The sequence below is a fragment of the Parambassis ranga genome, unplaced genomic scaffold (assembly GCF_900634625.1).
Source record: "Parambassis ranga unplaced genomic scaffold, fParRan2.1 scaffold_63_arrow_ctg1, whole genome shotgun sequence".
Lineage (NCBI taxonomy): Eukaryota > Metazoa > Chordata > Actinopteri > Ambassidae > Parambassis > Parambassis ranga.
In genome coordinates, this window is record NW_021144808.1 from 77,005 (window position 1) to 100,711 (window position 23,707).

The following is a 23,707-nucleotide window of genomic DNA, read 5'->3' on the forward strand; positions in this document are numbered from 1 at the left end:
GGACAGAAATAGTAAGCCCAAATTAAATCTGTCTTCAGCCCTGAAGGTCAGCAATGACGAGCCTCTGACCTGCCAGGAGCAGATCTTGTCAGGATCTTCAAGGGTGTTGATGAGATTGTCCCAATCAGTGTGTGGAACACTCATCTGTTGGAAACAGTGAAGCCACTCATCTACCATGGCTGACCTGTACTCTCGCTGAAATAAAATACAAAGAAATGCTGCTGTGGCCATCACAAATATATTCAATTATGCAGGCACATGGACAGAGACAAAGGCATACATTGAAATATGCACATATACTGTAGAGAAACATTTTAAATATGCCACACTAAGGTACAACAAACTTACAGTAAAGGGTCCCAGGTATACTATGTATCCAGCAGATAGAAGCATATCACCTGCTACATTATTGGCCATGTTATCCACATGTTGGACTGTTTCCTCCCAACGCACTTTTTTATCTGCCAGACTACCAATAAGCTGCAGATCATCATGATGGAAAAATTAAATAATTGTATGACTTGTATAAAGTTATTGTGTAGAGTATTTAGAGTAGATATTTGTACCCTGACTGCTATTAGGTACCAGGATGAGATGCCAGGGAGGTCCTAAGGGCACGTGGAGGTCACACACACTGAGCCTCATTTTGACATTGACAATTTCCACTCAAGTTGGATCAGCCTGTGATGTGATTTTCCACTTTTATTTTGTGTATGGTTTCAAATCCAGACCTCCATAGATTAATAATTTCGATTTACATTGATCATTTTTATGTTATTTTGTTGTCAACATATTCTACTTGAATGAAGATTTTCACCTGGAATATTTCATTCATTAAGATCTAGGAGGTGTTATTTTAGTGTTCCCTTTATGTTTTTGAGCAGTACTAACCTTGTTAACATTTTACACATACATTACATTTAACTGGTTTAAACTGTAAACAGCGTACCACTATGTGTATACAGTATCTGTGTAGTTTCATTTTTTTTCTGCTACTGTGTGTCATGTTCCTGAATCCTTATCAAATGTCATCGCTCTTTCTGACCTTGTCTGCTCGGTCGAGGCGCGCCTCACACAGTTGATACTTGCTGTCAAGCTCTTTCTTCTTAGCCAAACTGTCCTGGTACTTGGCCTGCAAATCAGCAATAGCCCCCTCCAAATCTGCCAGCTTTTTTCTGTCATCATCCAGAATGCGCTGGGTTTCTGCTAATTCCTTCTGAGCCTTCTGGAGTGCTTGCTGGATGAAAATTTACATTTTAATGATTAAATAAAGAATACTGAGGTACGGCTGGGTAAATGGGATGATGGCTCAAGTGTGTATTGTAGGTTTTTTACCTGTTTATGTTTCAGATGAATAAGAGCCTTTTTCCTCTTAACAGGATGGTTCAGACCCTTAACATTCCAGGTAACAATATTTAAGGGGCTTACCATAATAACTGAATCAATAATGAAAATGAGAGAAACTCAGTGATCAACATGCAACATTATATTAAACCAATCAAATGATCCTGGCTGGAGGAATAGAAAAAAAATATACATACAAAGCTCGGCTCTTTAGCAGAAACAGTGAGATACAGAACCGCCCTCCCAAAGCCCAGGTGAAACTAGCTGCCAAAATATACAGCACACCTCCCTTATCTAACTGTAACACTTCCATATTGTTACCTAGCTAAATACCCACTCCCTTCCCGCTGAACAAATACGGGTACAAAATAACCCACCACACAGGTAAACCACCACTGCGGAGTTACAGTGAAGATTTGGACGTAAACCTTCGCCATCACGTAATAAACGTTATTAAAAAAAGAAAGAAAGAGACTAACGCGCTAAGCATAAACAGTCCAGATACTCCCTGAAGCTGTAGCGGTTACATGAGATTACGCTTGACGTTCAGAGAGAGTCTTTAAAGTCTTTAATAAACTTTTCAGCCTCTGCCACGGAGTTCAATGCCACCCGAGTACCATCAGGTTTGACAATACTGAACCGCGCAGGAAACAGCAGTGAAGGCTTGAGTCCCATCTTGTACAAAGTAGCCATTATGGACCTGTATTCCCTTCTTTGAGTAACCACTTCTGGGCTGTAGTCTTCATAGATCCTAAACGGGTTAGACTGGTACTTCAGCTCGCCCCTTTACTTGCCTCCCACACCACCACTTCTTTGTTTTGGTACCGATGAAAGCAAATGATGACAGGCCGAGCTCGGGGGCCGGGTTTGGGGGCAAGGCTACGGTGTGCACGGTCCAGTTCCGGTGCAGAAGGGAAAATGTCCTTTCCAAAAACCTCCTGTAATAGCTGGCAAAAAAGGCCATAGGTTGTGGACCCTCAATCCCCTCAGGCAGACCAACGAGACGGACATTCCTCCTATTCCTCCCCTCAAGCTGGGTTAGTTTAGCCTTCAATTTGTCATTTTCAGCCTTTAGCCCCTCACAACAGTTTTCAACCTTTTCCAAACGTAGCTGGAACAGGTCGGTTGACCCACTGCTGCGTAGAGTCAGGAGGTATACTTATGTATACATATATAAAAACAGATGGTCTGACGAGAAGAAAAGTAAGCCGGTGGGTTATAAAGGTAGTCAAAAATGTCCGCCAAACCGGAAGCCCCCTCAAAATCATATCTTTGGTCATGTTAACCTAGATTTGATTTCTGACTTTAGTAGGCCAATTCCATGTTTTAGACAAGGTCAATGCTAATTGATAAAGCAATTCTGTAACAAAACAACTTTCCAGCTCAATCAAATGATAAAATGAACTTACCTCTGAATCGCTGGGCCTCCTCCTCTGTCACATTTAATCCACGTTCCTGAAGCTTTTGAAGGAGCTCCTCTGTAGAGAGCTCCAACTCGAATTTGAGCGCGAACTGGTGAGGGCGATTAAGACCTCTCGTTGGTGCGTGTGCATATGCTGCTGCATAAGGAACGCGCTTGTGTGAGCCGTTATTGGTCACATGGTCATTGGTCACATCATTGTGATTCAACCCTCTAATATTATTTCAAGGATACATTTTTGAAATTGGGCTTTTTACTGTAAAATGTTAATAGGTTCTGTAGCTGGGTTCAGCTTAAATATTAGTAATGTGTGATACCACTGATTTTCTTTATTTTATTTTTGTGTGACTAAATTTTGTCCAACCACATCACCTACATTTTGGAAATTTGGGATTAAAAATAAGAGTGTGAACAAACTAAATTTCCCAGTTCTGGTGCACAAACCATACAGTCCCCCAACTGTCACTGACAGCTTCACCTTGTCATTGTACCCCTGTTTGTGGAAAAAATGGTACAGATGTCGACCATTGATGATTTTGGATCTTAAATGTACCCTTTTGACACAAAAGGGTACATTTAAGTACCACGGGGATCAGCTTGGAACCTGTGAGGGTAAATCATCGGCAGTTGTACCTTAGGGAACAAAAATGGACCTCAGTTGTACCCGTTTTTCTGACAGTGTACAGGCAGACCAGAAACCCTCTCACCAAGGAAATCAAGGTGGCAAAAAGGGTTAGGAAAAAGGGAATACTCAGAAGAGTTGAAAAACAGCTTTTCTGCTAACGACCATGCATCAGTGTGGAGATCACAAACCACAGGAGACGACCTCCCCCACTGCTGGCGACCTCAAGACTTTCTACTGCAGGTTTGAGAGGGACCACTTCACACCCCTAACCTGTACCACAATGACCCCACTCGGCAGCACCCCATCAGGGACCACCATCCCATCACAACCACCAACACAACGAACCCTGCAGCATCTCCATCATAATGACCACCAGAACGACTCCACTCAGCAGCAGCAACCCCAACAGCCATCAGTGCCTCCTCAGTGGTTTCTATGGTAACCAAACAGAATCCCATTTAAAAGGTTACAATTCCACCACTGTTTCTTCAGTGACCAATGAAAATACAAAACCATAATTCATTCACTGAAGTGAGAACAGGAAGGCCTTTCTGTGATCTGAATTTGATCTGAATCACAGTGAAATGATGATCCTGGAAACTAAACAAACAGCCAAAATAAAGTGTCCAGAGAAAGTCCAACATAATAATCCAAAATACAGGCTGCTATGTCAAAAACATTCTCACATGATATAGTTATATAAATGCATCAGCAAAACACTGCAAAAAGATCAGCAAGAACAAAGAACAGAGGGCCAAAAGGAACAAACTCAGCAGAGGCTGCAGGAGGACTTCTCTGGCCTCCAGAGCTCAGCTCTGGTCCTCTGGTTCCAGCCTTGGTCCTCCACTCACTGTGATCCTTTGTTGTACCAGGTGTAAGATTAAGATTAAGATTAAGAAACCTTTATTAGTCCCACAATGGGGAAATTGCATTTTTGCAACGGCATACAGACAGCAAGGGATAAGTTAAGAGAAAGATATATACATTATAAAATAGACTACCAATAAAAAGATATATACATTATAAACAGTTTACATATTAACAGTTATTGCACAGGTGAGTGGAGGTAGAAGTGGTTTATAAACTGTACATAGTGCAACTAAATAAATAACAGTAAAATAAAAGCACACTGTGGTGTGTGAGTATTGCACCTATCAGAAGTGTTTATTATAGGCTGTGTCCCAATTCAGGGTCTGCATCCTTCGGAGGACGCAGCCTACGCGGTCTCAGGAGGCCGCGTCCTCCTGAGGATCCTCCGGAGGATCCTCCACCGTTGGTAAATGGGACGGTCTGGCCTTCAAAGCACTTCCTGATTGTGGCGCGACGTCATAAATTTTGCCCCGGGAAAAACAAAAGCAGCGACAGCGACACAACACGGACTACACAACAAGCGGGACAACAGTGTGGATTTAGACATTTGGAATATTTTAATATATTTATTTGTTGTTGGAGGAAGAGGAGAGGCGGCTCCAGCAGCAGCGAAACCGGTGACGGCTCATTTTCTTCAGGCTGGGAGAGCGCAGTGGGGAGGTGACGGTAAGCTGCTGTTTAACCATATTATTGATCATAATTAATATACCAGTTACTGAGCAAACGCTAGATATATAACCAGTAGATAGACAAATATGATTAAATGTAATTTATATTTGATTCAATCGTAAGACTTGATACAGGGTCTGTTTGTAATTTTAATACTTTAAATAAATAGCTAAATGTGTAAGAACCCTGCAAATAACCCTGAAACCACTGCTTTAATGTGTCATTAAGCATCAGGTCTGTCACTGCACCAGAGAATTACTGCTGGGTGGAGGAGAGTGGGGCTCCCTGCAGGACCAGCTGTCTGTCCTGGAGGAGGTGTACTGACCATCATCACCTTTGGAGGGTGAGGATACATATTTTATAGCTTTTCATATTTTAAGCTGCGTTGGAAGCCGCTCTGTTGAAGTTATTATTTTTATTTTTGCCCTTTTTAAAAACATCTTTAGTAACATGGCAGCCGCCGATCGTCAGCTCTGCAAACCCTGATGGACGATGTGGTGGACAGAGGAGACAGACACCCCCCTCCCCCAGATGATGTCCCACTCACAGCCAGAGGACTCCAAGGTCTTCACCGTGGCATCATCCAGTCCAGCAGCACCAAGGACTCCTGCTCAGCCAAACATTTATATATATGTTCTTTGTGAATAGTATTTTCTGCTGATCTTTATAAATAATAAACTGTACATTTTCATAATGCCCACTGGTAAATAGTTAGAAATGTTCAAACTGTGTCTTTGTAAATATTGTACATAACACAACACACACACAATAAATGATTTACTGTGGTCACTGAGAAGTTGTTCAAAAGTTTACTTCAATTATAAATAGGTGATGAAACACATAATGTAACAAGGTTAGAAGAGTTTAAGAACACAGAGACAAGAACGATTTAATATACAAGTTAATAAGTAACATTTAAATAACACAGAACATAAAATCACTGCTGTCCACCATCCTCTCAATGAGCTGAGGTCTGTCCATTCTTTCTCTGCTCTCCCTCCCTCTCTCTCTCTATCTCTCTCCCCCTCTCCCTCCCTCTCTCTCTCTCCCTCTCCCTCCCTCTCCAGTCTCATCTCCTCCGTTATCAATTGTCAGGTTTCTTCTGTTTCTCTCTGCTCCTCCTTCAACAAAATGACAACAGGCAGAATGACCGTTTGATATAATAACCATAATATTGCTCCTCACGTGAACTATACTTTATACTATAGTAAACAGTCCAGAAACATTCAATCAAAGCGTTTACTTCACAGCGCCTCGTATCAACAGGACGTCATGTTTGTAAATATAAAACTCATTTTTTTAATGCCGCTATCACTACTAGCATTTTAAAACTCTCGAACTACTGCTCTGTACTTACATTTAAATGTGAATTCGGCACTCCTGCCGCTGCCGCTGCCGCTCGCTTGGTCCGTCATCGTACTATTGGACAAAAAGTAGGTCCGCAAAGCATTGTGGGATATTTAAGGCCACGAAGGATGGTAGCGATGCGTCCTCCAAATTCAGGCAAAAGGAGGACGCATTTGGAGGACGCATTTGAAGGACCCTTCGACTTTTGGCGAATTGGGACAGCCTTCGCGCAGCTTTGTGACGTAAGCGGCCTTAAAATGCGCACTCCGAAGGATGCAGACCCTGAATTGGGACACAGCCATAGAGTCTGACAGCAGCAGGAAGGAAAGACCTTTTGTATCTCTCCTTCACACACCGAGGGTGGAGCAGTCTGCCACTGAAGCTGCTCTGCAGGGCTGACAGGGTGTCCTGCAGGGGGTGGACTCATTGTCTAGCATTGATGTCAGTTTTGCCAGGATCCTCCTGTGTAGTTTTGGTGGCTACACATGTGTTCAGAAACTGTTCTGTTGTAGCAGCTGAGCTTTACTCCAATCCACCGTCACCACAAACACTTCCCCCTCTCTGTTCTTCTTCTTCCTCTGCCTCTTCTTCTTCTTCTGTGGTGTTTTCTGGCAGCTGACATCCACACAGTGACATTTCTGCCTCCTCCTGTCTTCAGTCAGACTGTTTCTCTCACAGTCTGTAGAGAGAAGCTGACATTGTTGCACTGATTAACCTCAACCACACACACCTGTGTGAGCCGCACCATCATTCTAACAGTTCCATTGTTACACTGAGTGACAGCAAAGCAGTGAGCCCCCTGCTGGTGATCAGCTGCATGTACCAGAAGCAGACAGAGATTTCTGATATGATGTTAAAGGTGTCACAGAGGAGGATCTGACTGTCTGACATCTGATTCTTCTGTCAGCATCAGACACATCACAGTTTGATCAGTTTTCAGATCACACACAGCAGCATCAGTAACACTGAGCAGACATTACACACTCCATCACACACACACACACTGCTCACTTATAACAGGGATAATAAGTAAAGTTCTTTACAATAAATTCACATTCACATTTTATTATCACTTCACACATGGCACAGTATATATGGCAGAGAGTTAAAGGTGGAATATGTAGTCAGAGTTAATACCAAATATTGACACTAGGTGGCAGCACTTCAGCCTCCATCCACTGCTGCACTACCAGCACCACTCTCAGTGCTTTTTGTTTCCATTGACTGTACAACATGATTCAATCCATGTTATTTATATGACAAACTATGTGTAGTGTTTCTATGTGTGTAGCTGACATGTTGCTCAGCTTCCATTGGACACATATACTAGATGGAAGCTGCAGCAGGATTGGCTGATGACTGATCACAGTTGTGAACAATCAGCCGGTGACAAGTGGAGCAGGAGCAGCTGCCCATGCTGCAGAGACACAAACAGCAGCAGCACTCTGTGACCCATGTCCACTCTGTGTGTCCTCCAGACAGTCTGGAAACGAGAGGAGACAGAACATTATCATACATGTTGCATAAGTAAAGTCACATGACATGCACGACTGTAAATAAAGGAAACCACATATTTTCAGACTCTTAGAGCACAGAGCCCAAGAAATAATATAATCTAAAGCTCACAAGAAACAAGACGAACAGAACAGAACAGAACAAACTTTATTTATCCCAAACTGGGAAATGTTTTCTATTGCAGCAGCAATGTACAGGGTCAGTATCATCCTATCTGGTGGTAAAAGTCTTTCTCCCCGTCGGGGAATCGAACCCCGGTCTTCCACGTGACAGGCGGAGATACTATCCACTATACTAACGAGGAATGCTGACAACCACCATCTGTCATAGCAGCAGCCACCTGGTGCGGTCATATGTCAGCTGGGGTGTGATGGAGTGGCTACGTCAGTAACTGTGGGCAGACTGCAGGTGTGTGTGCACCCCATTGACAGTAAAAACTATGGACAGAGCTTCCGTGACGTCACGTTTGTTTCTGAAGAGCCGTTCTGAGGCTCGGTGGGAGGTTCCAGGACGTTGATGACCGCCGCCATGTTGGTAGCGTCACGTCCACCAAAACTCCAAATATGGACAAAGAGGGGGAGCACGAGCGGGGTTTAGGGGGGCGGGCGATCGTGGAAGCAGGAAACTCACACTGTGATACGCCTGTCACTCAACGCCCATAATTATGCGTAATTTTAACGAGTGAGTTGTAAAAAAATTCACCCCCCCTACAATTGACACTAGAAGAGAACCTATCATCTGAGACCAGAATGGTTTTTTTGTACTAGGCTGTAAACATGTTCTTTTCTGCTGTGAAGTTGGACATTTAAACATGGGAGTCTATGGGAAATGACTCGCTTTTGGAGCCAGCCCCCAGTGGTTGCGGCGTGAATTACAAGTTTTGACACTTCTGCATGGGCACACACACACACACACAGGTCCCAGCTGAGACAGCTGGACCTTCCTGTCCTCCTGTCCATCGCTGTCCAAGGTGCTGAACCGACACCACCAGACCACAGGGTCCTCCACTGCTTCTCAGTTCTCCGCTTCATTCAGTCAAACCTCCACTGCTGATCCTTGTACCGCAGACGTAGAGGCACTCTTTTCCTGTTTTAATTCTAAATGCCTGTCCATCTTAGACTCTGTGGCTCCGGTGAAAACTAGGCATCCAAAACCTAGTCTGTGAGCCGTGGCTGAATGACGTCACATGCGCAGCCAGGCGTGAAAGTAGAAGAGCAGAGAGAAAGTGGAAAAAGGACATGTTACAGTTGTCTTTTCAAATTTTAAAGGACAGCTGGTGCAACTATCAGAAAACTGTACAAAAAGAAAGAACTAAATATTTCTCCATTATTGCTTTCATCTGTGACACTCCCCGTGTTCTGTTTACAACCATCAACAATGTTATCAATGCTCCCAAAACAGCCTGCTTGGAAGCTTCAGATGATGAGACATTTTTGCACTTTTTTTATTAGCAAGGTTGCGAGCACCAGAGCCCTCATACTTTATCTAACCCATCAAACCCGATCACTCCCCCTGCTGTATTAGACCAATTTGAGCCTGTTGGTCTGCATCTGCTAAAGAAAACTGTTGGTCATATGAAGCCCTCTGGTTCCCCTAAGGATCTTCTTCCACCCCGTCTCTTTAAAGAGGTTTTTCCAACAGTATCCCTCCAGATGTGCTCAATATTATAAACAGCAGTTTGAGAAATGGTACGGTCCCTGATGGTTTTAAGCATGCTGTGGTGCAGCCTTTAATCAAGAAGCCTGGTCTTGACATTGCAGCTTGTACAGAATGCTGCTGCACGGCTTTTAACTGGGACTAAGAAATTGCACTGGCTCCTGATTCGTTTTCGTATTGATTTTAAAATTCTCTTATTTGTTTTTAAATCCCTTCATGGTCTTGCCCCTCAGTACATGTCTGACATGCTCCAGCTCTACTGCCCTGCTCGCTGTCTCAGGTCAGCTGACCAGTTTCTCTTGTTCACAAATTCACAAATTTACACGCCCTTAAAACGAAAGGATCCTCATTCTGTTCAACAACTCTTAGACTGTGTTGAGGAAATTAAATCCTGGCTGTCAGCAAATCTGCTACATTTTAATGACACTAAGACAGAGGTCACACTGTTTGGGCCCAGTGATGCCTCTGCTGCTGTTGTAGATTTGGGTGTCCTGAAAAGTCCACAGTGACAAATCTTGGTGTAAAATTGGAGTCCAATCTGAAACTTGATGCTCAGATCAGTGCAGCTGTCAAAGCGAGCTTTTTTCAACTGAGACAATTGGCCAAAGCCAAACCGTTCCTTTCTCGGCATCACTTTGAGATTTTAATTCATGCTTTTATTACAAATCGGTTAAATTATTGCAATGCACTTTGTTTTGGGCTCAGCCAGGCTTCACTTGGATGACTGCAGCTTGTACAGAATGCTGCTGCACGGCTTTTAACTGGGACTAAGAAACGAGAGCACATTACTCTGATTTTAAGTCATTGCACTGGCTCCTGATTCGTTTTCTTATTGATTTTAAAATTCTCTTATTTGTCAGCTGACCAGTCTCTCTTGGTCGTCCCAAAAACGCAGTGAAAACTCAGGGGGGACCGTTCCTTCTCTGTCGCGGGTCCTAAACTGTGGAACGAACTGCCTCTGCACCTTAGACAGATGGATTCTTTTATGGTTTTAAGCCATCACTTAAAACATATCTTTTTACTCTGGCTTTTAACTCTGAGTTGTTGACTTTTATTTGTTTTATTGTTCTTACTCCTGACTGGTGTTTTTATTGTATTGTTTTATATTCCTGTGCTTTTTCAAATGTATATATTTTATTTCACTTTATTAGTAATTTATTCTACATTTGATAGGCTGTGCACAGCACTTTGGCTGACCTTGTTGTTTTTAAAAGTGCTCCCTAAATAAAGATGGATTGGATTGGATTGGATTGAAGACTGAATAAGCTGTAGCATTCCAGAATAGACATCTGTATTTCAGAATAATAGGCAGAATTCCAGAATAACAGTCAGTATTCTGGAACAGAAGTCAGCAAGACAGCATTCTGGAATGAAAAGCATTCCAGAATGAAAGAAAACATTCCCAAATGAAAGGCAGAAATCTAGAATGAGAGGCAGCATTCCGAAATAGACATCCATCCACCCATTCCAGAATGATAGGTAGGATTCCGGAATGGTAACAAAATTCTGGAATTAAACCCCTAACCCGGCAGCGGCCTGTGATGTCATCTGATTGGAGCCAGAGATTGACCCTCCTTAAGAGTAACAGTGGCAAGAAACAACAGGAGGAACCCCTGAAAGTTTTGTGTAATGTCTCAGCTGTTACCTTTAATATTATCATAACAGATGAAATCATTCAATTGGCTTCAATTGGCAGTGTTTTAAATGATAACTTATTTCTCCTCCAACACTAGCATTCCTGTGGTCACCGGTTCGAATCCAAGCTGTGGTCCAAAGGAAAATCCTAAAAGTGTCAATTTGAGTTTGTGCATCCTGAAATACGTACATAAATTAGATATGTTCACAAAGTTTCCACAACTTTCCTTTCTTTTTTCATTTTTTCATCACTTCTGCTTTCCAGCAGTGGTGCATTGACAGGAGTGTGGATCCCACCAGCTGCCCCCTGCCTCTTGTGTTGTCTTTTCTCCAGCTGTTGCTGGATAGAGGCTTGGCCTTTAGCACAATTAAGGCCTACGCGGCTGTGGTGTCTGCCTGTCATGAGGGTTTTGGTGACAGAACAGTTTTTAGCCATCCTTTAACAAAGCGTTTTTTGAAGGGAGTGCGGAGACACAGGCCTGTGTCCCGCTCCTTTTGCTCCTCAGTGGGATTTGGCGTTAGTTTTACGCGCACTAACCAGGGCGCCCTTTGAGCCCCTGGATACAGTTTCACTGAAGTTTGTGTCTATTAAAACTGCTTTGTTGTTGGCTTTAACATCTGCAAAGAGAGTCAGTGATTTATCTGCCCTCTCTGTGGCCCCCTCCTGCCTCAGGATTCAGGGGGATGGCAGTTCAGCTGTGTTGCGTCCTTATCCGACTTTTATACCTAAGAGCATCACTAGCTCTTTCAGATCCAGGGTGATAACATTGGATGGTTTTTTCCCTCCTCCTCACAGTTCTGATGAGGAGAGGACATCTCATCTTCTCTGTCCGGTGCGCGCGTTGTCCTGTTATGTGGCGCGCACAGCTGCGTCTGTTTGTGCATTACAGAGTTCAGTCTTTGTGGTTTCCTTTGTCTGCTCAGCGCCTGTCACACTGGCTGTGTGAGGCGATCTCACAGGCATATCTGTCATCTGATGCTGTCCCTCCAGGGCCTCACTGGTTCCTATTTTTGGCTGAAGAAAAAGACGTTTTTTATTTGGGAGCCGATTGTCCGGTCTCAGTCCAAATTATACTCGAGGTGAGGCCCACGTAGTAGGTGGGCGGTGATTAAATCTTTCAGTGCTGCGCATGCGTGCAAAGGGATGAACCCATTAGCGATAGCCTTAAAGGGCTGCGCCTATACTCATAGAATCTGGGGTTACAATACGTAACCAACATCTTCTATTGGGTAAGTGAGTCGCTCTGTGGAGTAGTTTTCAGTTTGTTTGGGCCTTGTGTATGTTTCGCTCTGTTAGAGTAGGTTTTTGTTTGTAGTATAGTTCTGAAAATCCCTTGAGTTGGATAGTTTTGTGTTCTCCTTAGTTTGCCCTGTTCTAAACTGTTAATTGCCCAGCAGGGTTCCTGCTTGATTTTTCTTTTCACAATTTTTGTAGTTTTATTTTCTTGGTTACTGGATACAGACCAATAAACAGATGCAACTGGGTCATTAAAATGCTATTGTTTGTGAGTTTTACCCAGACCCACCCACTGAGGTCTGTAACCACACATAAACCATGTTTCCCCACCAAACTGAAGCTGCTTGGATGAGCAACGAAACGTCTTCAAGAAAACTCTACAAGTCCAGACGCCTTGCTCTATTCTATTCTATTCTATTCTATTCTATTCTATTCTATTCTAGTATGGTCAAGATGTAAAGTGGTCGTACTACCACAAAGTCTTAGCTGCATTCCAGGATGAGGAAAATCTGGTCTGATTTTTTTCAGGTCTTTATGAACACACAAATCCAATCCCCAATCCTGACTTTCAAATCAAGCACAGATGACCCGTGTTTGAGTCGACTGTGAACGCTCGGCTGTGCTCGGGCATCTTGTTCTCATCTCACCCAAACGCTGAAATCCTTAGGTCGCTGGTTCAAATCCGGCTCGAAGGAGAGACTTTTAACCCTCGAGAGTTTCATCATAATGTCACATCATTTTTTTCACAGATTTTTTGGCTAAAGGGTCGATGTGACATATATGTCACAATGATTTTTATCTGATTTTATTTTTTTTAAGTGCATTTGTTCAATACATGTGTTTACAACACGTTTATGTAATAAAAGATGTGTTATGTAGTCATTAGAATCCTTGACTGGTCAAATTTTACCTTTACTAAGTAGATAGAGCCTTTTTAAAATTTGCTAGCTCTGCGTCTGTAAACACAAAATCACATACAAACAAACTATGGGATTAGAATCCTGCCATAATCTGAACCCGAAAAAAAGGTTTTGAAACCTTAAATAATTTTTGAGAAGATTCTAGGTTCGACTCCTGGCTAGCTCAACAAGTTTTCATTTAGGTTGTAATCTACAAGTCTGCAGTTCCATATAAGGAGAAATGTACTGGAGTAGAAAGTACAGATAACAGCTGCAAAGGTGAAGTGACATTTTTAAAAGCTATGATTGCTATTTGCAAAAGTCTGTTTATATACATGTTTAAGTAATAGTAACTGATCCTGTATTTTGTGCTTGTCCTATTGCAGACTCATTCAATAAGGCCAAACATTTGGAAGGAAAATACATCAAAACTGGAGGTGCAGTGACTGGCTCTCTCGCTCTCTCGCTCTCTCTCTGACATTTGGTTTACGCAGGTAGGAAAAACTCAATGTCTATTCTTAAAATCATTTTGATGTCAGGTTTATTTTGTCCATGTTCAGGCAGACAACCAGACAAACCTTTTCCCTGCTGTCTCTCCTGTGCTGGTAAAAAACCATTTGCCCACCCAGGTGCATTCTGGTCTACCTGTGTCTAGTGCTTCCCTAAATAACCTTGGTGCCCCCTAGTGACGCTAAATAACAACAATAATATAAACTATACATCTCAAGGTTCCATTTTGGGCAGAATAATGCCCTGACATTTGGACAACAACCACATTAAAAGCACCTGTACACACATCCCGTGGATCAGGCTGGAAACGGCCAGGATGCAGTGATGTCACGTTCATTTGGGATCTCCTAGTGGCAGCAGTGGTGACACCTATGTGACACATTTACAGGAAATTACTTTTAAGTGTGTCTCTTTGTGTCTGATTAAAATCTGTGTCTCTGGACCTCCCTGTTATGTTTGAGATTAAAGAGGACCCAAATGCAGCATAGTGCTAATCCAACAAAAGGAGAGCTTTATTTTAAAAGGTCAAAAACACAAAGTCTGGACTCAACTACATAAGAGGCTGGGAGCAAAACCTCAGAATGAATTCCAAAGGAAAAACCCAAAGTACAAAATGAAACCAAGGAAAAACACTAACCAAACCAAAATAAATCCAAAGAGAGGAACAGGAGGACGAACTGACAGGGAGGACATGACGGCAGGCAAACACAAGACACAGGTACAAAGAACAATGATCCAAAGAGGACAAAGCTGAGCACAGGACTTAAGAAGAGGAGGGAAACCGAGATACAGGTGGAAAAAATTAGGGAGGAGCAGGTAATCACAGAGGCGGGAAACAGAAGGAAGGTAAGGAAGAGACACATACAAAAGAGGTCAGGGCAGGAAGGATAGTAATACAATCAGGAAATAAGAATAACAAAAGGCAGGCAAGAAAAACCACAAACAGAGAACAGAAGTGACATCCACAACAGTCCCAGGTTAAAAGCTGTGATGAAGCACTAATATTGTCCCAAACACAGCAGAACTTCATGGAATTTAATGGCATTTATTTGTCAAGGACAGCAGACTGTCTCTTATCACTATTATGCAATTTGCCCATTGTGGGACTAATAAAGGTTTCTTAATCTTAATAACCACTGATATGAAAAATATGTTGATGCTGTACATAAAGGCCTCCAATGAAAAATATGATGGTATGTGAAGCAGCTTTGAAGGAGTCAGATTCTCTTAAATTAAGCCCTTTTTGTCAGCACAACAATGTCATTATCATCTTTTTCTAACTTGATAGCAAACAGTTTATTTACACAGCCAGCTGTTTTGGAACATCATTCATTTGGAGCTGTGTCTCTGTCCACCTGGTGAACGTAAGCCCAATATTCACTCTCCTTTGGCTCTATGGTTTTTTTTTGGTTTCTACATCTGCCTCTCTAGCTGCCAAATGCTCCATATGTTCACCAGGCAGTTGCCAATGCTGTCTGTCAGCTCCTGCTGTTTGCTGCTGAGTAGGTAAAGGCGGGAGTTCAGAGCCAAGTCTCTGAAAGCAGCCGCCTCCTGTGGTTCAACATAACACGGTGAAATCAGCAAGAGTAAATCAAAACTGTAAAGTCGTACACTGTTATTTTAAAAAATGTCTTTAATAGCTGCTTGATCTGAGCGACCATTAGGTAAAAAATAAACTTAGCCTGTCAAACTTTGAAAATTGTTTCATGATGTTCAATCAGATAACTGATCCGCACATAAATAGTAGTGTTTTAATGGTACACTCCTATATAAACAGAATAAAACAGATGATATACATTTACAGCCAGGTACTGTGACAGTATTGTTACATCACTTTATACATTTATTCATTCATTCATTAATATTATTACAAGATTTACAGAAATCACGAATCACGAGGGATGGTGTAGTCGGCCATGTTGGGAAGACCAGAAAGCACACAGCAGCTCAGACCACTCCGGCCGACGTCCATGTCGCAGGCCTGAGACCACTCATTCGTCTCACTGTCATAGTACTTAACAGTAGAGGTGGTGTTGAAGCCATTGAAGCCCCCGACAACAAAGAGCCGGTCCTCAACTACTTCAATGCCAAAGTTGCGGCGGGGGGTCATCATTGAGGACACGTTGCGCCAGGTGTTGGTGTGAGGGTTGTAGACCTCAGCGGTCTGCAGACAGCCTGTTCCATTGAAGCCACCAACCTTTGGAGTCAAAGATGAGAAGAAGATGCATCACTTATCAATTCAACTGTCACATAAAAAACTAGCCGCTTTAAAGCGCTGATGAAAGCTGGTCACACATTTCTTTCATGCACTTACTGCATAAACATGGTTGTTGTATGCACTGACTCCTACTCCACAGCGCCGGCTGCTCATGGGAGAGATCAGGGTCCACTGGTTGGTCTCTGGGTTGTAGCACTCTGCTGTTTGCAGGAACTCATTCCCGTCATATCCACCACATATGTAGATCTGAATACAAAAAGGGGGGTGGGGGTGGACAATAAGAAATTGTCATTTTTGTTGGCTCAAACTGGCAGCAGTGTTTTGTAAACAGATCTTTCTGTTCTCTGGTATGTTCCATTGTGTTCCACCCACCTTGCCGCTGAGTGCTGTGCAGCTGCCGTCGCTCCTCTGCTCATGCATGGGTGCAATTTCAAGCCACTGGTTGGTTTCTGGCTGGTAGAACTCAGCACTGCTGAGACGTGTGCGCCCATCATAGCCTCCCATGGCGTAGATGCACCGGTTCAGCACAGTCATGCTCACACAACCGCGGCAATAGTGCATCGGTGCCACCTCTTGCCATGTCTGTGTGCTCAGGTCAAACCTGCGCACACTATTGGTGGCTTTGGACACCTGGTCAAAGCCACCAACACAGTAGACATACCCACCAAGGTAGGCTGCACCATGACAGGCACGAGGAACGTCAGAAAGGTTTGTTATGTTCATCCAGTGATTTGCACGGACGTCAAATGCCGCGATTACATTAGGTAGATCCATGCTGCTGCTCAAGCCTCTAATGGCCAATAGGATGGCAGAAGGCAGACGAGGCCGACCGAGGATTCTGCCTTTGCATTCGATGACCTCAGAGACCATGGCCTGGCACCTCAAGTTGTCCATCACCAGCTTATTGGACAGCACATGACTCTGTATGTACTCTGTAGGCATCATGCTCAGCCTGACCTACAACAATACAGAGAATAAAGAGGATATAACTTAACAGTCTGTGTCAGAATAAATAAAAACACATAAAAAATCATGGTTCTAGTACCTAATACCTAATAAAGAACATCACAATAAATACAACAAGTAAAACAATAAAATAATGGTCAGTTATTTGAAATGCTTTTAGCAACCGGAACAAAGGAGGTCTTCATTCTCTTTGTTCTACATCGTGGCAGTCAGTCAGGATGGACTGACCCCTCTTTGAAGTCTTATCTTTAATATATTTTTTCATTCCTCTCATTACTCTCCTCCCTTCATCTGTCATAGTATCATTATCAGCTTATTGATTGTCTGAGTTGCATTAACCTGCACACAAAGCTTATGCAAATAGCCAGCATTACATGTATATGCTCCTTATTAGTTTATGTACTTGTACTGATAATAATAAATGATTATAAATGCTTGTGCCAGCGCCCAGCTTTAACAGGAGGTTTAGTAAGTTTTGGTTGGTTGTCTTATATTTTCATTTCTTGCTCTTTCATGGGTAGGTTGTAGGGGTGGGACGGTTAAGAAAAAAAATCCAAACCGTTTGGTACACGTGTTTTGGTTCGGGGCGCGTGTTCTGTTTGGTTCTGGACATGCGCATCAAGTAATGCAGGGAGGTGTTTTTACTAGGGATGTCCCGATCAGGTTTTTTGGCCCTCGAGTCCAAGTCTGAGTCATTTGATTTTGAGTATCTGATCCTCAATGCACTCACAGCCGGTCAGTCTCTCTGTAGCTTCACGCAGCAGGTTCAGCTGCAGGCAGAGCAGAGAGACCCACAGCACTCTGCGTCCGACCGTGTGCAAAACTGGGAAGGTCCCATGCTCACAGAGCGGGATGTAAATAGCATATTTCAATAGCAAAAATAAAATAAAAACACGGACATCAGTAACTTTAGCTTAACCTAGCGTAGTCATAGAGTTCAGTCTATCCTACTAGCATGTAACGAGCAATGGTGCATGCGTCTGTCACACATCGGACCTCTGTGCGCAGACAGCGGCACAGAGAGAAATGACATGCTGCCGTGCAAATAAGACAAATAACATGACATAACATGTTCAGTTTGTTTAATAAAGGAACAAGGTGTAGACCTGTTCTATAGGAAAGTTCTTTTAAATGACTTCTGTTATGATCTGGTGCTATATAGAAATTAAAAAGAAATAAAATTGACTTGACCTAATATAATGATGGGAAAACACTGAACTGATTCTTAAATATTTTGAATGTTGGATAAATAGGCTGTATTTTGTGCTCATCTGGTATTTCCAGAGTGTTAAAAGTAGAAAAAACCTCAACAATGTGAACCGAACCGAAAACCATGACCTCAGAACCATGAAACGAACCGAACCCACAAATGCTTGGTAAGGTTTTGGAAAAGATGATGATTTGCATAAATTCTCCTCCATTTTCAGAGTCACCCAGAAGACCAGCATGCACATGAGCACAATGCGTCACTCAGGTAGTTTGTGGTGCTTTCTATTATCACTCATCAGGATAGATGATATTGCACCTTCTGGCCTATAAAATGGTAAAGGATGGCTGTACTGGCCATCATCATGACATGAAGCACATCTAATAACTGATAACCCTCTATTGGGCTGAGGTTGGCTTCAGTCACTGTCTTGAAATAGATTAACCTATAAAGTACCTTTGGCAAGAGAAGATCTGCGTATCCTTCTCGTTCCTGAGGTTCATGTGTGATCCACCGAATGATGGCCTCAAACACAGCTGCCTCCTGTCTCACATTGAGGTTGTCATAGCTGATGATGTCACTGACATCCTGGGCCGAGAGCTGCAGGAACTCTTCACCGAAAGCCACTTCCTCAAAGTGACTGAGGACATAGTGGAAAGCCTTGAGGTGCAGTTCAGGGGCGTGGTAGGTTTTTGTGACCTGCCAGATGCCGATGCAGTTGTCTGGGCAGAGCGTCTTTTCAAAAAAGTTGCAGCATATTTGCACCAGCTTCACTATATTGAGGTAATCAGCTGCCATGAAAAGCCTCCGTGCATTGGACTCTGTCACGTTAACAGAGCCGGTGTATGCAAACTCAATGATGAGCTCCATCATGTCTGAGGATAGGTCAGGAATAATGTAGACTTTCTTGTCAGGTTCAGACCAGCGTGTGAAGAGAGCTCTGAAAGACACAGAAAAAGTTCCACAACATTATACACCACTTTGATGCATTTCAGTTTTTAAAACAGATACTAAAATGAGTCACTAAGTCACTGGTGGATTTACGGGTAACTTTATTCAACAGTCTAGTTAAAGGTCTAAATCTGATTGCTGTAACATTATCTAATTCACTTATGTCTTCTAAACTATACATCAAGTTTAAGTTTAAGATAAAATAAGTTTGAGCCTATAGAGGGAGAAATCACTAACAACACACAACACAACACAAACAAGATTGCAGTGAATAATCTCCAACACTCACATCATGAACTACAACAAATCCTTGTTTTTGTCTCCCTATGTAAAGGTTACTAACACATTCATTTAAAATTGAGATAATCCGTTCACCTGAAGTAAGGGCTGCAGTTCGCCAAGATGACTTTGTGGATATTAAAGTCAACCTCCTCCACTCTGATGACGGCATCACAGAAAAGCTCCTGGTGAAGGAGATCCTTGTAAACTAATTCCCCGTCTTTTTGAGTCATGTTGACTTTGCAGACTTTATATTTTCTCTGTGTTTGTTGCCTGGCTCCTCTCAGTATGTTACAGAAGTTCAAAGACACACTGTGACTGAAACTCTTGTCATCAAAGCACTTCACATCACCATGGAGACATGTTAACATGTTGACATTGCATTTGTGTTTTTAGTTGATTAGTTTGATTGCCGTTGCTAGGCAACAATCAAACTATTGTTCTTCACCTTCTTTCTTCTTTTTATTCTTCCGTACGTTTTTTGGCGCAGCGTATCTTCAGCATACATTCACCGATTTCAGCCATTCAACTATCAAAATGTTCATCTCACAGAGGACATTCCAGGTCAACTTCAAGTTTTTTTCCAAAAATTATGATTTTTCAAATATTAAGCATCTTCTGCGTCATTTTTAACATGGGAATCTATGGAGGAGCCTTCAAAACCACCTTCAGCTTTGACATGTAACTGGTTCCACATGCTTTCAGCTACAGACACCGTTCAAACATTCTGTTCAGCCCTTCAAGGTCTATTAAACCAGTATTCAGATTTGTTCAAATGTGTTTTGTTTTCAAAATATTAATAAAACAAATTCAAAAGCCTTTTAACGTTGAAGTCCATGAGAGAGCCCTTCAACGAGGGTCATCTGCCAAATGTATCTCCTCCTACAAATTTTAAGCTACAGACTCCATTTTAGTCTTAAAACACTCATTAGATGCTGCTCTATCAAACTTGTATTCAGAATTTTCAAATTCTAAATCCTTTCCGCACGCCAGGCTCTCAAAGTTGGAGTGGTTTTTGAGGTCTCCTCAGAGTTTAACATTAGTGTGTATTGCGTGGAATGATCAAAGGCAGAGTGGATGATGTCATCACTTAGAGTGGAGAGAGGTTGAGGAGATGCCTAAAAAAATCTCTCTAACCTGCGCTTAGACCTGCACCGTCCATCTAACTGGGATACATTTTATATCAGTTTGAAGGAACACTCGTTAGCTTTCTGATGGTGTGACTCTTTAAACTGAACACCAAACCGTTTTGCCTTTATACCCAGCTGTTTGGGGAGAGTGCCGGTCATTCTTCCATTAAGACATCATGTAAAACCAAAAACAGAGAAGCAGAGCAGCCATATTGTGTAACTCGCCACCATCTCCACATCTTTGACATCATACACATAAAAATTATACTGTGTGTAGAGCAACTTCTTGTGATTCTGACGGTGTCCTTATTTTTGGTCTGAAGGCTTCGGTTTGGACAAAAAGAGAAGTTGTTCGGAGGGTGCAACCCCCATTAAAATACATAGAATCTGCCCTGACAGGAGTAAAAGCAGTTTAATCGTCACCTGTGTCTCCAACTTACACACTCGGGCAGGCAGGGCCGTTACCATGGTGACAGGCTGACACACAGAGGCATACAAAGCAGCCATATTTGTAGTCTTTATCAGACTTTAAGCACTATATCTGTCATATGGATCATCCTTCAGCTGTATACTACTTTTCCACATTCAAATCACACAGCCTGAGCTTCTTATAGTCTTATGGTATTATTCCAGCCTCAGCCCTTTCATATGGTATATTCACAGGCTATTCTTTAAGGTCATGACTTCATACTGTTCTTGTCTTCAGCTGTTTCTCTTTCATATCTTCATAATATTAGAACATTTTCTACTTTTCCAAATAAGAGCTTCATTTTTTTTTAATTCTTAACCATGTTTCAGCAAATTAAGTTCAGATTAACATTCAGTTGATAAACATTCAGGTTGCCATGGATACAGGAAAACATTCACGGGCACCTACAGAGGACCTATACTCTGCTTATTGAATCACACAGCCTGTGCTTCTTATAAGCTTAAGATATTATTCTAGCCTTAGACCCTTCATATGGTATATTTCCAGGCTTCATACTGTTCTTATCTTTAGCAGTTTCTCTTTCATAGCTTCCTAATGTTCAAAGGTTTTCTACTTTTCAAAATAAAAGAGCTTTATTCTTGCAGATTGGTCAGCGTGTTTCAGCAAATCAAATTCAGATTGCAGATTCTCAGGGAGACAGGCAAACATACACAGGCACATACAGAGGACATCTATCCTGTTTATTGATCCGACTGTAAACATTATATCTGTCATATTGTTCATCATTCAGGTGTTGCCTTTCCACATTATATGGTATGGTATGGTATTATTCCAGACTCAGACCTTTCATATGGTATATATTCAGACTATTCTTTGACTGCAATGTTTCCCCATCATTATATCAGGTAGGTCAGAGGAAAGATGTGCATACACACAGACACATGCGCAGACACACACAGACAGGTGTGCACACATACTATACGTATACTACTACTATACTAGAACATACCGAACAGAACACTCGCCCCGAACTGGATTTTTTTCTTGAACCATCCCAACCCTAATGGGGCCTGCTAAAGGCCAAAAGACAGGACAGATTCAATCAAGTGACTCTGTTCTGTGAAGTATGCTGACTTTTCACACTGCTCACATGTTATATGTTGATCCCCAGCGTTACAAGGCAGTCAATGTGCTGAAATAAGAACAGCAGGTTTTCTGGTTCACAATACTACAATAAATGTGTTGATGATAGCACACCTTGAGTTTGGACAGTGTACAAACAACAGATCTATACTCAGTACCATACAGATTTTCTGGAGACATGGTCAGCAAAGTCCCACAATGTTCACATCCTGTCAATTTCCATTTCCTTGATCCATATGGTCCTAGTTCCGTGATATGACAACAAAAAAACACATAAAAGTAGTTAAATATGGCAATGCATACAAACACATTTAAAAGTTAAAATATTATTAAAACATTACTATCTTACTAATTACTAACCACTTTCTCTGTTCAAGATGCAGGCGAGCAATTCGCCAGGTAGCAGAGTCTGAAGGCAGGCTGTCACTGTTGTATTTCTGCTTCTGAGCTCACTGGTTTGTTCCTGTTTCCTGGTGATAACCTGTTAAAAGAATAAAAGTTATTTATTTTATTTAACCTTTACTTACCCAGGAAAATATCAATTAAGATCAATAATGTCTTCAAGGATGCCCCATTCAAGATGTGCAGCAGCACAGACCAAAATTAAAACAGTCATCAATACACCAGTGGTTTGTTATTATTTAATACTTTGACTGTGGCTATAAATTAAATTAAATTAAATTAAGAAACCTTTATTAGTCCCACAATGGGGAAACTGCTTAAGGCTATGCAGGCTATGTGTCTTGCCCAAGGACACGCAACACTGACTAGGGAGGAGTTGGGATCGAACCACCAACCTTGCACTGTACACAGCATATAATTGGCTGTTGACAATATGCTACATAGATATGTGTGCGGTATAGCACATATTTCATGGTGAAAATACTTTTTTTATATTCCCTTGAATACTGAAACTGGAAAGTCGAGAGGTCGCCGGTGAACTCTGGCATCTGACATCTTAATCATAGTAGTTCCGTTGTTTGTTACTTGCCACAAGTTAGACTAGAAAACAGCTGTTATACAGTGCTTATGCATTTTTTTCAAATTTTAATTAATTAAAAAAATGGTTACGTTGCCTTTATAGACTGCGGCTACAAATAGCCGTTTGTAATTTGTAACGTTCAATTTCACAATGAAGTCATGTCGCTTGCTAGCATGGACAACAATTAATAACGGCAATTTTTCCCTTTGCAAGCGTTTCCTTGGTTAACCAAACTGAAGTCGATTTTTAACCCTCATGCACTGTTCGGGACATTTTTGTCCTCTGAGAGTAATTTTTCTGTTTATTTTGGCCATAACTTTGTCAATATGTGAACAAATTGAATCATTTTTGCTCAACAAGCTTAAATTTACATAAATTTTGTTAATATGATTTTAAAATTTTTCACAGGTCAACAGTACACTGTGGGCAAATTTTACCCCCTTATGTGTTGTACTTTAACGGTTTTAAAAATATATCAGATAAATATTTTTTTGAAATTTTTTTGCATAGACCTTTTAATTAACTTCAATTCTAATCAACAGTAGTGAAAAAATCATTTTCCCCCAGGATTTTAACCCTTTAATCACCAATTTTATAAGGGGTGGCGCTGGAAATTGGAAAAAAACACACAAAATGGCTCATTTTTAATAGAAAAGGTGAATGTGGACTGGATT

At 41.8% G+C, this 23,707-nt stretch overlaps 1 pseudogene; it reads right to left on the minus strand.

Moving 5' to 3' along the window:
* Positions 1-1,021: 1,021 nt before the first annotated feature.
* On the minus strand, positions 1,022-19,518 carry LOC114431221 (kelch-like protein 10; annotated as a pseudogene).
* Positions 19,519-23,707: the final 4,189 nt, after the last annotated feature.